The 13,406-nt window shown below is 47.6% G+C and overlaps 1 protein-coding gene across 1 annotated transcript in view; it reads left to right on the top strand.

The window, feature by feature from the left end:
* Positions 1-13,406, top strand: part of LOC143706526 (uncharacterized) — a 346,835-nt gene that overhangs the window by 330,226 nt on the left and 3,203 nt on the right. The window contains exon 2 of the mRNA XM_077198494.1: positions 6,541-6,668. The gene's annotated coding sequence lies outside the window, so the exon portion shown is untranslated. The remainder of the gene's footprint in view (positions 1-6,540; positions 6,669-13,406) is intronic.

The raw sequence follows: 13,406 nt of genomic DNA, 5'->3' as shown, positions 1-13,406 counted from the left end.
TAAAACGCTGTGCGGCAGCGTGCAGACATAGGCAAGACGGCTCGCGCGCCTATTGGCTGCCCTGCGGCAACAGCAGCAAGCCTATCGAGAGAGGCCCTGCGTGACGTGACATCCAATGGGGGTGCTTCGCGCCCACATCGTCGCGTCCCGCCAGAATATGCGTGGCCTTGCCATATAAATACGCTCGACAGGCTGATACAAACTGGTTTTCATCGCTGAAGCGAACCAGCGCTGTTGTATGCACGGCAAGATACGCAGTACTCGTTCCCTCTCTAGAGAGAACCGAGGTTACGTTAGTAACTGAGTACGTTCTCTTACGAGAGTATCTCTGGTACTGCGTAATATCTTACGCTATGGGGAACACAATGTAAGACGCAGTGCGTACTGGGATCCGACACCAAAGTCCCAAGGGCAGTAGCCCGGGGCTCATATAGTGCATAATCACCGTAGACTCACAGAGAGTCGGAGAAGAGAGGCTACCAGCATCATTCCCCATGAAATAGCATCCCATAGGAGCTAGTTATGTCAAGAGTATATCCCGCAGACAGGGTGAACTCGTTCAGCCTGAACTGGGCAAAAGTACGGGCTATTCAACACCCATGGAGCTGTTCCATCGATCAGTGAGCGATACTCAATCAAAACTCAGCATTCTGCGCCGGCGCAGCGGGACAGATAGTACTGAATTCTAGACCGACAGCAGCTTGGCCTGTAAGGCGGAAACCTCTAGGTTATAGAACCTTATAAATGTAGACGGCGAGGCCCAGCCCGCCGCCATACAGATATCATGCAAGGAAATCCCACTAGACCACGCCCACGAAGAGGCCACGCCTCTCGTGGAGTGCGCTCTGACACCCAAAGGACACTGCAGGCCCTTAGAAGTGTAAGCCAGTGCTATGGCATCGACTATCCATCTGCATAGGCTCTGTTTTGATGCGGCCAGTCCCTTGGAGTGTCCGCCAAACAAAACAAAGAGCTGCTCGGTCTGCCTGAAGACAGACGAGCGGGACACATAAGCTCTCAGCGCCCTGACGGGGCAAAGGAGATTAGCATCCGCCTCCTCATTGTTCACCGGGAGGGCGCACAGGGAAATAACCTGGGCCCTGAACGGTGTGTTGAGGGATTTTGGCACGTACCCGTGCCTTGGTTTGAGTATGACTTTTGAGTCGTTAGGCCCAAACTCCATACAGGACGCGCTTACTGAAAGCGCTTGTAAGTCCCCCACGCGCTTTATTGAAGCAAGAGCCACAAGAAATACCATTTTGAAAGACAGGTGCTTCATGTCTGACAAATGGATTGGCTCGAATGGGGCACCTTTCAGGGCTTCCAGAACCGTAGAAAGGTCCCACATAGGGACTGAGGGAGGTCTGGAAGGACTCAGCCTCCGAGCTCCCCTGAGGAATCGCACGACGAGGTCGTTTTTCCCCAGTGACTTGCCAGACGTCGGTTTTGCAAACGCCGTTATGGCGCCACGTATACTTTGAGCGTGGACGGGGTTCTACCCTTATCCAGCAGCTCCTGAAGGCAGGAGAGCACTTCCGTAACCCCGCAGTCTATGGGTGAAAAGCCCTGAGCTTGACACCAGGTAGAGAACACTGACCATTTCGAGGAGTAGAGCCGTCTAGTAGACGGGGCCCTAGCCTGCGTGATCGTGTTTAACACTCCCTCCGGGAGGTTAGCGGGTACCCGTTGATGGCCCACATATGTAGGGACCATAACTCTGGGCGAGGATGCCAAATCGAGCCCTTTGCCTGAGAGAGGAGGTCTCTCCTCACCGGTATCGGCCACGGGGCACTGCTGGTCAGCTGCATCAGAACTGGGAACCAGGTTTGGTTCGTCCATAGCGGAGCCACGAGCAGCACTGGGCATCCATTTTCCCTGATTCGTTCCAGCACTTGAGGCAGGAGCGAGACGGGGGGAAAAGCATAGAGTGGGCATCGGGGCCATACGTGGGCCAGCGCATCCCTGCTCTTGGAGAAAAAGTTCGGACAGTGAGCGTTTTCCTGGGACGCGAACAGGTCCACCTGCGCTCTGCCGAATGTCTCCCACAGCAGTTGGATCGCCTGCGGGTGCAGCGACCATTCCCCTGCTGGGACATTGTTTCTGGACAGTCTGTCTGGTCCCAGATTCAGGTGACCAGGCACATGCGCTGCTTTCAGTGAAAGCAGGTTGTGCTGAGCCCAGTCCAGGAGGCGTTTCGTCAGCCTGTAAAGGCTTCGGGACCTGACGCCGCCCTGGTGATTTATGTACGCCACCACTGACATGTTGTCCGACCGGACTAAGACGTGGCGGCCTTTTATCTGGGGAGAAAAAAAAGCCCTAGCGCGTTGTCTACTGCCAGCATTTCTAGACAGTTTATGTGTAGGAGCTTCTCCCGTTCTGACCACTGGCCAAAGAACGGTCTGCCCTCGAGCAGCGCTCTCCATCCCGAGGTGGAGGCGTCCGTGGACACCACCATCACACTCGAGGGAGTCCCCAGACTCACGCCTGACAGGTACCAGTCGGCTTTTTTCCAAGGTTTCAGAGCCGAGACGCATTTCCTGTCGACCCTGAGGCGAAACAGACCAGCGGCCCAAGCCCCGGGCGGAACTCGTGCTTTCAGCCATAACTGCAGTGGGCGCATGCGAAGCAGGCCCAGCTGAAGTACTGAGGATGCTGAGGCCATGAGGCCCAGCATTTTCTGAAACCGTTTGAGCGGGACTATAGAGCCGCGGCGGAAGGATTTCACGGCGCGCTGAATGTTCAGTCCTCGCTCCGGCGACAGAAGGGCTTTCATAGACAGCAAGTCCATCACTGTTCCCAGAAAAGAGATTTTCTGGCTGGGAGACAGCGAACTCTTCGCCCAATTGACTGTGAGACCCAAATTCTCGAGATGCTCGAGTAAAACGGTCTTGTGTTCTATGAGCTCTGATCGTGATCGAGCTAGAATCAACCAGTCATCCAAGTAGTTCAAAATTCGCATGCCCTGAAGTCTCAGGGGTGCGAGAGCCGCGTCCATGCACTTCGTGAATATACGGGGTGCTGGGGACAGGCCGAACGGTAGGACTGTGTATTGATATGCCTGGCCCTCGAAGGCAAATCTCAAGAATCGCCTGTGACGTGACGCAATCTGTATTTGGAAATAGGCGTCTTCCAGATCTATTGACATGAACCAGTCTCCCTGGCGCACGTGCGCGAGGATTTTGCTGGTTGTCAGCATTTTGAACTTGCATTTCAGAAGCGCTTTGTTCAATTGTCGCAGATCTAGAATGGGTCTGAGACCACCGTCTTTTTTCGGTACCAGAAAATATCTGCTGTATACACCCCCTTCGCTCTGAGCCTGAGATAAAGGTTCTATGGCCCCTTTGCTCAGTAGTTTCGCTATTTCGGTTCGAAGTAGATGAGATACTTCGTTGTCCACCGTGGTTCCGACACGTGCCGTGCAACGGCGGGGACGTCGAGCAAACTGTAGCGAATAGCCTCTCTTTATAGTGTTCAACACCCATTCTGATACCCCGGGAAGCATTGCCCATGCATTCGCGTGGATAGCTAGAGGCAGAATGATATCCGGGCTCTGGCCGCGGCACAGCGGCGGCTGCAGAGCTTCGGTGTGCTGAGACATGAACACTGTGTTTAAAGTGTGCGAGGCGGGGGGCGCGCCGATCACGGCGGGCAGCCTGTTCGCACTCGCTTTCTCTATGACTAATTGTGGAGAGAGAACGAGCGGGACAAACCCCGTAGGGTTCAGCGTGTCTGTGAGTGAATGTGGGCGCGGGACAGCGGGCACATTTACTGCACTGAAAACACCGTCGGCTTGCGCTGACTGAATATGTGTTGGTTTCGTTTTTACAGAAACCGTGGGACACGCACTGTGTAGTGTTTGTGGGCACTGTGTCGTGGGCACATTCACTACGTTTGCACAATCGACATGAGTCGATTTTATTTGTGCTAGCCCTGAACTGTGGCGGGCTGTGTCTGCGTGTGGGAATGGGCACTGTGACATGGGCATTCTTACAACACTCATAACACCATCGGCTAATTCCGGGACACCAGAAAATACACTCTTTATTGGATTTATCTGGGTCGCCGTAAAAATGGCGTTAATGTGCAGGCAAGCAGGCTGTGGTACCGGCTTGTTTACTGCGAAATACACTGGAACAGTCACATTGTTTGGAACTGAACGAGCGAGAGGTTTCGGTGGATTCTGGCCGCGGCGAGACTTAAACACCGTGGGTCTTAGCTGACTGTATGTGTGTTGGTTTCGTTTTACAGAAAACGTGGCACATGCAGTGTGTAGTGTTTGTGGGCACTGGGTTGTGGGCACATTCACTACATTTAATGCACAATTGACATGAGTCAATTTCATATGTGCGAGCCCTGCACTGTGGCGGGCTGTGTTTGTGTGTAGAAATGAACACTGGGCTGTGGGCATTTTTATTACACTCATAACACCATCGGCTGTGGCCGGAAAACCAGAAAATACATTGCTTATATGATTTTTCTGGGTCGCCGTGGAAACGGCATTTGTGTGCAGGCAAGCGGGCCATGGTACCGGCTTGTTTACTGCAAAATACACTGGAACAGTCACATTTTCTTGGAACTGAACGAGCGAAAAGTATCAGTGCAAGTCTGGCTGCGGCGAGACTAAATTTTATCTGCTGCGAGAGCTGGGATCGAACACGGGTCTCCCGTGTGATGGCTGTAGGTTTCGCCACTGAGCCACAGGGGGAAACGACAACAGCTTAAAATAGCTCGAGCAAATAATAGAGCGTCATCACAGTTTTGTGTGTGTTGGCGTTTGTTTGCAGGCGTGCGTGTTATACAACAGGCTCATTGCTGCAATATTGACATTTTTAGCCGCTCAAACTAAGAGGAGCTGAGAAATGTTTGAGAAATGGAGATTGGTCCGGCCTCGGCGGGACTAAAAATACACTCTTTCCTCATTTCGCCGGTGACGCATGCCCACGGGGGGCGGGGGCGGGGTAGCTTTCTTATAACGTAAAGAAAGCTAGCCGCGGTTTTGATGCTGGCCCGTTTCCCTGACGACTCGCGGGCAGAAGGGGGAGATCCACAGAGCTCGCCCAATCCGCACTGTCCAACGCGGGGATATAGCAGCTGGCCTCCTCTACAGATGCAGCTATCTCGTCGTCATTAATGGCGGAAGCGGCGGCGCGCGGCGGCCGTTGTCCGTCAGTGAGCGACTCGATTGAAGCTGGTGAAGCTGGCGGGCGAACCGGCGAGCTTTCACGGCTGGAGAAGGATCGGGGACCCGCTGAGTACGGCGCTTTGCGGCGCGGCACTACAGCGGGCGGGAGTCTCCCTCACCATGGCAATAGCTGGCCTTCTCTACCGATGCAGCTATCTTGTCGTCACTAATGGCGGAAGCGGCGGAGCGCGGCGGCCGCTGTCCGTCAGTGAGCGACTCGATTGAAGCTGGTGAAGCTGGCGGGCGAACCGGCGAGCTTTCACGGGCTGGAGAAGGCTCGAGGACCCGCTGAATACGGCGCTTTGCGGCGCGGCACTACAGTGGGCGGGAGTGCAGACACGGAGAAAAAATGCCAGGCAAGTCCTCAGAGTCACCATGGCAATAGTTCCACAGGAACGAAGCGTCTTCAAAAAGACGCTGCTCTTTTAGATAAAGAGAGAGAGAGAGAGAGAGAGAGAGAGAGAGTGTGAGTCACGACGGCGAACACACACTCTAGCAGTGAAAAAGGATATTAATGCCGGAAAGCGTAGCAGGTACGGCGGCTGAAGGCGGCGAGGTGAAGGCCAGCGGCTTCAGGCTCGAAGGCTCGTCCCCCAGAAGGCTTACTATCAGACGGCGCGGCTTCTCACTCCGGATCCAGCGATGCAGTAGTGCTTCGCTGAAGAGATGAAAATCAGTTTGTATCAGCCTGTCGAGCGTATTTATAGGCCAAGGCCACGCTTATTCTGGCGGGACGCGACGAAATGGGCGCGAAGCACCCCCATTGGATGTCACGTCACGCAGGGCCTCTCTCGATAGGCTTGCTGCTGTTGCCGCAGGGCAGCCAATAGGCGCGCGAGCCGTCTTGCCTATGTCTGCACGCTGCCGCACAGCGTTTTACATTAATCAAAATTAAAGGATAATTTTTGGCTTCAATATTTCGTGGAAAAGAGGTTTTCCCCATAGCGTAAGATATTACGCAGTACGAGAGATACTCTCGTAAGAGAACTAAAAGAAGGAGGGTTGTGTTTTATATTTCGTGTTGTTAGAAATATATGCAGTGAAGATAATCAATGTGCGTTGCCTGAACCACATTTGCAGGCAGAGTGGTGTTTTATTCAATATCAATAAAAAATGCGTTCTATAATTTTTTATTTTTTTTTCGTCGGAAGAAAGTTTTGTTGCAAGTTTGATTGCATGAACAAATGGCTTCACAGTGTAGACTAAGGACATTACCACAAACTTCCTGCCCCTTTAAAGAACAGCACAAAGGTGGGGCTCCAAACCACTTCCCCACCAACTCATTTCCAAATAATGTGGGCGTTTATATGAGAGCTTTTGTAAAAGCAGTGTAGTCAACAGTTGACTGTAATGAGGAGAAAGACATGAGGCAGAAAGGAATCTGACAAAGAAAACATTGCAGCTGTTTAAAAGAGTACTGGGAAACACTTTTGGAAAAAAAGGAGAGCAAAGCACCGATATCTCTGACAAAACTTCAAGTTCTAAGGTAAGATAATTTGTACAATTTTGTTCTTGGCTCTTACTTTAAACTGAATTTTTGATTTTTAGATTAAAGTAACAATGCACTAAATATTTTTGCTCATTTTGAAACATTGATAATGAATTACAGAAATAAAAAGTAATTGACAGTCATGTATTTTACTAAAAGATAAACTTTCAAAACATAAACAAATGGTTATTGAATGCCTGATTTCATTTTTTTTTTCCTCAAAAACAAAGTCTTCAAAGGCAATTAGACAAAAAACGGAGTATTACAACAAATAATAGCTGGAAGTTTTTGAAAGACTCCACAGTTAAATGTTCCAGCTCTCACAGACAGTGGTTTGGTTTTCCTGGAGCATATTATGAAGTCTCAACTTTTTCCATGTGCTTTTAATTATTATTAATTTTTTTTTTCTGAGCTAAAATTGCATGCTTGCATATATACTTGTTTCTGTTAAATATCTGTGCAAAGGAATTAGCATAAGAAAATGATGTATTTTTTTTAATAAGAGCATTGTTATTGTTATAATTATTTAATATTCTCTAATACACATTATCCAATGTTGAGAACACTGAAAACATGGATCCTGTTTATTAAAAGAAAGGAGAGAAACATTAGTAATTTTCTTGATCAGGTGCATTTCTGGTAACACTTTAGAATAATAGTAATAGCACTCAGTTGAATGAGGTAGTTCACTATTAGCTAATCAACAATTACTATTTTTTCATACCTCCCAGAGCCAGATGACTACTAAGAACTACTATAGGTTCTAATTAAAGTGAATAATGCACAATGTATAATTCATTCTAAAGTAAAGATCATGATAACCTGCTAGTTATGAGTCAAGTATTACCAAATCATTCAGAAAGAATTAGGCCTACTAATTGGAACAGTATTCTAAAGTGAAAAGCATTCATTGTAAGCTTTTGGGGGGATATAATGGGCCCTATTTTAACGATCTGAAACGCAAGTATCAAACGCAAAACGCAAGTAACTTTGTGGGTGGATCTCGGGCACTGTTGCCATTATACCGGCGGGATAAATTACTCTTGTGCCTGATGCAAATCTAAAATGTGTTGGTCTGAAGTAGCTACATTACTCATAGGTGTGGTTTGGGCGTAACGTGAAATAAACCAATCAGAGTGTCATCTCACGTTCTCTTTAAAAGCAAAGTGTATGTGTGTTGTGCCCACGCTACATTATGGCCAAGCATGCCCCCTTAAAATAGCATCTGAATAACACTCCACTGACTTTAGACTAGGTTTTTCCTGGGCTGTGGCGGAATTGTTTTCTAAAACTGCAAATAGCACCAGGGAACGTTTGCGCCGGAACTCGCCTCCTCTTTTCGCTGAACCGCCCCCGGGAGTGCAAGTTCATTCCCTAATTTACCAACGTGCGTCTGTGGAGGGAAAAGTCCACTGTGCATTGGGTGCAAAATAGGAATGATACATGCGTCGGTGTACAAAGTCAAATGCGCTGGGTGCAAGATAGGGCCCAATGACTCAAATGTTAATACATCATTCTACCACTTTTTTCTTTGACCTTGACTTTTTTTTAAATACCTGTAATATAAGCCCATTTAAATTGTTTATTACAAATAAATTACTAAATGCTGAAAATGAATAAATGTAAATGAAAGAAAAATTGCGTTGCATTTACAATCCTGTGACAACAACTTCCCATGCCCCTCATGATGTGGAAGACATCGGGCTCTATCATACATCCGGCGCAATGAGGCGCCAGGCGCAACGCAAGTGTTTTCTACTAGTTTCAGCGTGACGCAGCTATCATTTTCACGTCCTGCGCCACTTTGTTTAAAAAGCAAATGCATTTGCGCCCATTTGTGCGCCCATGGGCTGCTGGTCTGAAAACGAGGTGGGTTGCTATTTTGAGGCAACTGAAATAGACTGCACCTTTGACCAACTGAAACCTGGTCTAAAGTCAAATATGTTCCCTTTCTTAGTCATTACGAGTTACGTCATGATGACGAATGGGGTTTCGCTTAAGCCTTGTTTATAGTCGACGCGTCCGCAAGAGCGCGAAGGTGCGCGCGGCAAAAGTGACGTCAGTGCGGTGTGGGCGGTCATGCGTGTTGGGTGCGCAAGACCCCATTTCGCCTGGCGGTGTGCCCGGCACTTTTTGTAACTTCGCGCGCGGCGCCGCATCCGAAGATGAACGACTTCGAGCCGAATCTGGCCGAACTGGTACATCTGTACCAGCATGTTTAAATGATCCTTCTATACCCAGAGACATTTGCATTGATGGGCGACCATAAAAGCCTCTCATTTTGTGAATAGGAACACATTTGCATTTAGCACCCAGTTTGCACTTGTCTAAGGTAACTACTTACATTTACAAAATGAGCCTACAATAGCAGAAGTAAGCCCTGCTGATGAAATTAAGGTTTAAACACTCTTCAATAAGGCTTCAGTTGTTTAACTAGTTTACATGCAGTGAAAGTACAATAAACCTAGGCTACTGCATTTATTACTCTTTTTATATGAATCAGCAGCACAGTAAGCGGAGACTCGCGCTCGTGTGGACGCGTCCAGTATAACCAAGGCTATAGAAAGCCTATCAACTTCGGGTATTACAAAATGAGCCAATGGAAAAAGAAATGCCATGGGTCTGCGGAATTTGCATAGCATAACTCCTAGGGCTGGTCCGAATACCATTTTTTGAGCTTCGAAGCTTCGGTAGTAATGAACATCGAATATTCGAAGCTTCGGAATCTCTATAGCCTATGTCTGTCTGTCAGTTGCCTTTTGATTATTTCGAGAACCGTTCATCCAAACGACTTCACAAACCAGTGAAGGTGGCATATAAGCCCTGCCTCACGCGAGCAGGGCTTATATGCTCCGAGAATGGACACTGCACTAGTGATATAAAACAACACACACAGGTCTGTTAACTTAAGCAATATTTTTAATAAGGTAGTCTAATATTTTTCTCACTAACAAATTACTGACAAACTCGGGTAGATTTAAATAAAGAAGCGGCGCGCCTCACGCATGCAGGGCTTATATGCTCCGAGAACGGACACTGCGCTAGTGATATAACACACACACACACACACACACACACACACACACACACACACACGTCTTTTAACTTAAGCAATATTTTTAATAAGGTAGTCTAATATTTTTCTCACTAACAAATTACTGACAAAGTAGGGTAGATTTAAATAAAGAAGCGGCGCGCCTCACGCATGCAGGACATAGATGCTCCGAGAACGGACACTGCGCTAGTGATATAAAACACACACACACACACGTCTTTTAACTTAAGCAATATTTTTAATAAGGTAGTCTTATAATATTTTTCTCAATGACAAAGAAGGGTAGATTTAAATAAATAAAAACGAAATTTAAATAAAGAAAAATTAAATTTAAATATAGAAAAACAAAATTTAAATAAAGAAAAACGAAATTTAAATTAAAAAATAAAAATTAAAAAATAAACGTCCCAGTAAAATCTCAAAGTTTCCTATATTTAGCTGTAGATTAATTTAGATTGATAAGGGTAAAAAGGATAATACATTTTGTTTCTATTATTCTATGTTCCACAATGTCAAAGCAACGCAGCTTAACCCAAAATACAAGCTCATGTATGCACTTCTGTCCATACAAACTCCGCTGTTTTGCGCTCTAGTCAGAGAATACTCCCGTTGCAGGAACACATTTAGTAGTCCAAGAAGAAGCAAATATATTTATTAAGTAGATATAACGAAGTTATATGTTAAGTATTATATTTCACCAGATTGTATAGTGTAAAACATATCCAAGCGTGAATGAGAACCGTTTCGAGGGGGATGCCAGGTGTGCAAAAAAAAGAATATTCAAATGTCACATTTTCAAATCGAATACCAACACACCGAACGAATATTTGAAAATTCGAATATCCGGGTCCAGCCCTAGTAACTCCGCCGTACCAAGTGGGTATATAAGGAAGTATGCTGGCAGCATGCAGATATGTTTTTGCTTCGGAGTCAAGAGGTCCTCTTCACTTCCGCAGCCTATTCTCTGATTATCTTCGAGAATCTTGGAGACGAGCAGCTTCCAATCGGTGTTGGTGTTACAGTGTGTTCAGCTAGTTTCACATTCCTGCCTGCTGATCTGTGCATTGGTCTGCAACGGTTTCTGTATTTTTCTCTCTGGGAGCTTCAGCACTACTGCAAGCTGTCCTCGCACAAAAAGAGCTTGCACGTTGCACATCTTTTTAAAGATGTTTAGCCCGTGTATTTCTGGGTGCTGTAGTCATATAGACACTGTTGATGGGCTTGAACGCTGGCTGGTGTGTTTGGGCCTAGATCACGCCAAGGTGTGACCGTCATAACATGACCATCGCAATGCTGCCAGTCGCAACTCACCCGCCATCTCCTCATATGGAGTCAGAAGCATCTGAGGTCGTTTCGAGCCGTGGGATCTCCGCAAGTATGCATTTCCCCCAGTGAGCCTTCTTGCACAGACTCTGTGCAAGATCGGAGAGGAAGAGGAGCAGGTCACTTTGGTTGCGCCTCATTGGCCCACCCAGACCTGGTTCTCCGAACTAATACTCCTCGGGACAGCGACTCTGAGAAAGACTCTCCTTGCTGAGAGACACGAATTTGGAAACGTGCTGAGAGACACGAAAAAAAATGCATTGACGATTGCGACACCAAGTCCTCCCGGATTTGTGCCTTTTGTCATTAGTTTTGCTTTTAATAACTTTACAAATAGTGGCGGTAAGTGAACAGCTAAATGCAAGGTGTGTGGCACCAAGATAAATGATGCCAGATCCACAACGTCAAACTTCATCAGGCACCTCAAAACGCACCCAGATAGGTCAGTTACTTGCTAATGTGAAAGAGATGTTAAATTTAACATATCGTCACAGGTACAGTAACAAGCTAACCATCACAAAGTCTTGTATCCATATGATGTGACAGACTTAGGTTAATATTTCACCAGGTTCGAGGGCTAGAGGGATGTGTTAAGTAGCAGAAGATTAGACTATACGATGTTGCAACACACTCACGGCAGTTTGTGAAATAGTCACAAAATTTAAATCTATTGATTCGTGAACATGGACACGATTTTCAAAAAAATTTTGTGTCTCTCAGCACGTTTCCCTGTTCCCTTTTCGTGTCTCTCAGCAAGGGGACAGATCAGATGGCAAGAGAGACTTGAGACTTGACTTGGACTCGTGGCAAAAGACTTGAGACTTGACTTGAACTTGGCCCTCAAAGACTTGAGACTTGACTTGGACTCGTGGCAAAAGACTTGAGACTTGACTTGGACTTCCAAAAAAGGACTTGTGAACATCTCTGCTATGCGCTGAAGTGGAACCTCTTCGTCACCTGGTGCTCTTATCGCCGAGAAGACCCCAGAAAATGCCCGATCAGTGTCGTGCTTTCCTTCCTGCAAGAAGGGTTGGGGCGAAGGCTGTCTCCCTCCACTCTCAAAGTGTATGTTGCTGCTATCGCTGCACATCATGACGCAGTTGAAGGTAAGTCCTTGGGCAAGCCTAAGGCAAGCCTAAGCCTTTCAGGAACTAAGACCAGCTCTGTGTCTGTTATGGTGGGAAGCTGACGGGAAAGGCTCTCTCCAAGCAAAGGCTGTCTCACTGGATAGTGGATGGCTTTGCTTTAGCATACCAGCAGCAAGGCCGACCATGCCCCCTTGGTGTGAAGGCCCACTCCACTCAGAGTGTGGCTTCCTCTTGGGCTTTAGCGCATTGCGCCTCGCTAACAGACATCTGCAGAGCTGCAGGCTGAGCGACACCCAACACATTCGCGAGATTCTACAATCTCCGAGTGGTGCCAGTATCCTCTCATGTGCTATCCCCCAGTAGCTGGTAACTGGACCCGCTCGGTCTCATCGCTTGCTCACCATTCCACTCCTCGGACTAGATACGTGCGATATTCTCCTCAGGTGAGTTTTCCGAGAAGCCCTTAGTTCCTCCAGCATTGCTGACGTCAACGCCAGAGTCTATGCCTGCAGCAGCTTTCGCATTGGCTAGGTGCTTCCATGTGCATGGTTCCCCCCCTGGGCGACCCCCGAGTGTGTATTTCCACTGTAAGCCTCCCTGAGCAGTCTTTCCCTTGGCAAGCCACCTTGCCACCCCTGGAGTTGAAAGATTCCACCCTACGGGCTGAATACTCCAGTGTTTCTCATTATGTTACCCCCTCTCGGGCCATATGTGTATTCCTAAGTCCTCCCTTCGGGTAGGCACTGTGTTGCATATCTCCTCTGAGATAAATTTCCCAGTGTACCTTGTTATTCCTGTGTTAAGTAGGAGTCCTTCGTCCATGCTAGTCTCAAGAAAGGGAACTCAGACTTACGCAGGGCACTGGTAGACAGCCGAGGTGCCGTGATTAGACTGGAAGCCCCATTCGTCGTCAAAACGTAACTCGTAGTGACTACGAAAGGAAACGTCTTGGTTACGTATGTAACCCTCGTTAAAAACCCTCGACGTTATGTCTCCCTGCCACTTCCGCTGTACCGCTGGGAAACGCCTGAGTTCAGTCTTGGCTCCTTAGCGAGAAAACATTTCTACATGTTGCCAGCGTACTTCCTTATATACCCACGAGGTAGGACGGAGTTATGCTATGAAAATTCAGCAGACCCATTGCATTTCTTTGCCATTGGCTCGTTTTATAATACTTGAAGTTGATAGGCTTTCTAAGCTAAACCCCATTCGTCATCATGACGTAACGTGTCCGTTCCCTACTCAGGGAATGAGGATTACTTGCGTAAC

The sequence above is a fragment of the Siphateles boraxobius genome, unplaced genomic scaffold (assembly GCF_051911475.1).
Source record: "Siphateles boraxobius isolate OS27281-9 unplaced genomic scaffold, OSU_SipBor_1 41, whole genome shotgun sequence".
NCBI classification, from domain to species: Eukaryota; Metazoa; Chordata; class Actinopteri; order Cypriniformes; family Leuciscidae; genus Siphateles; species Siphateles boraxobius.
Note: the sequence above shows the minus strand (reverse complement) of the source record. Positions and strands in the feature narration are given on the sequence as shown.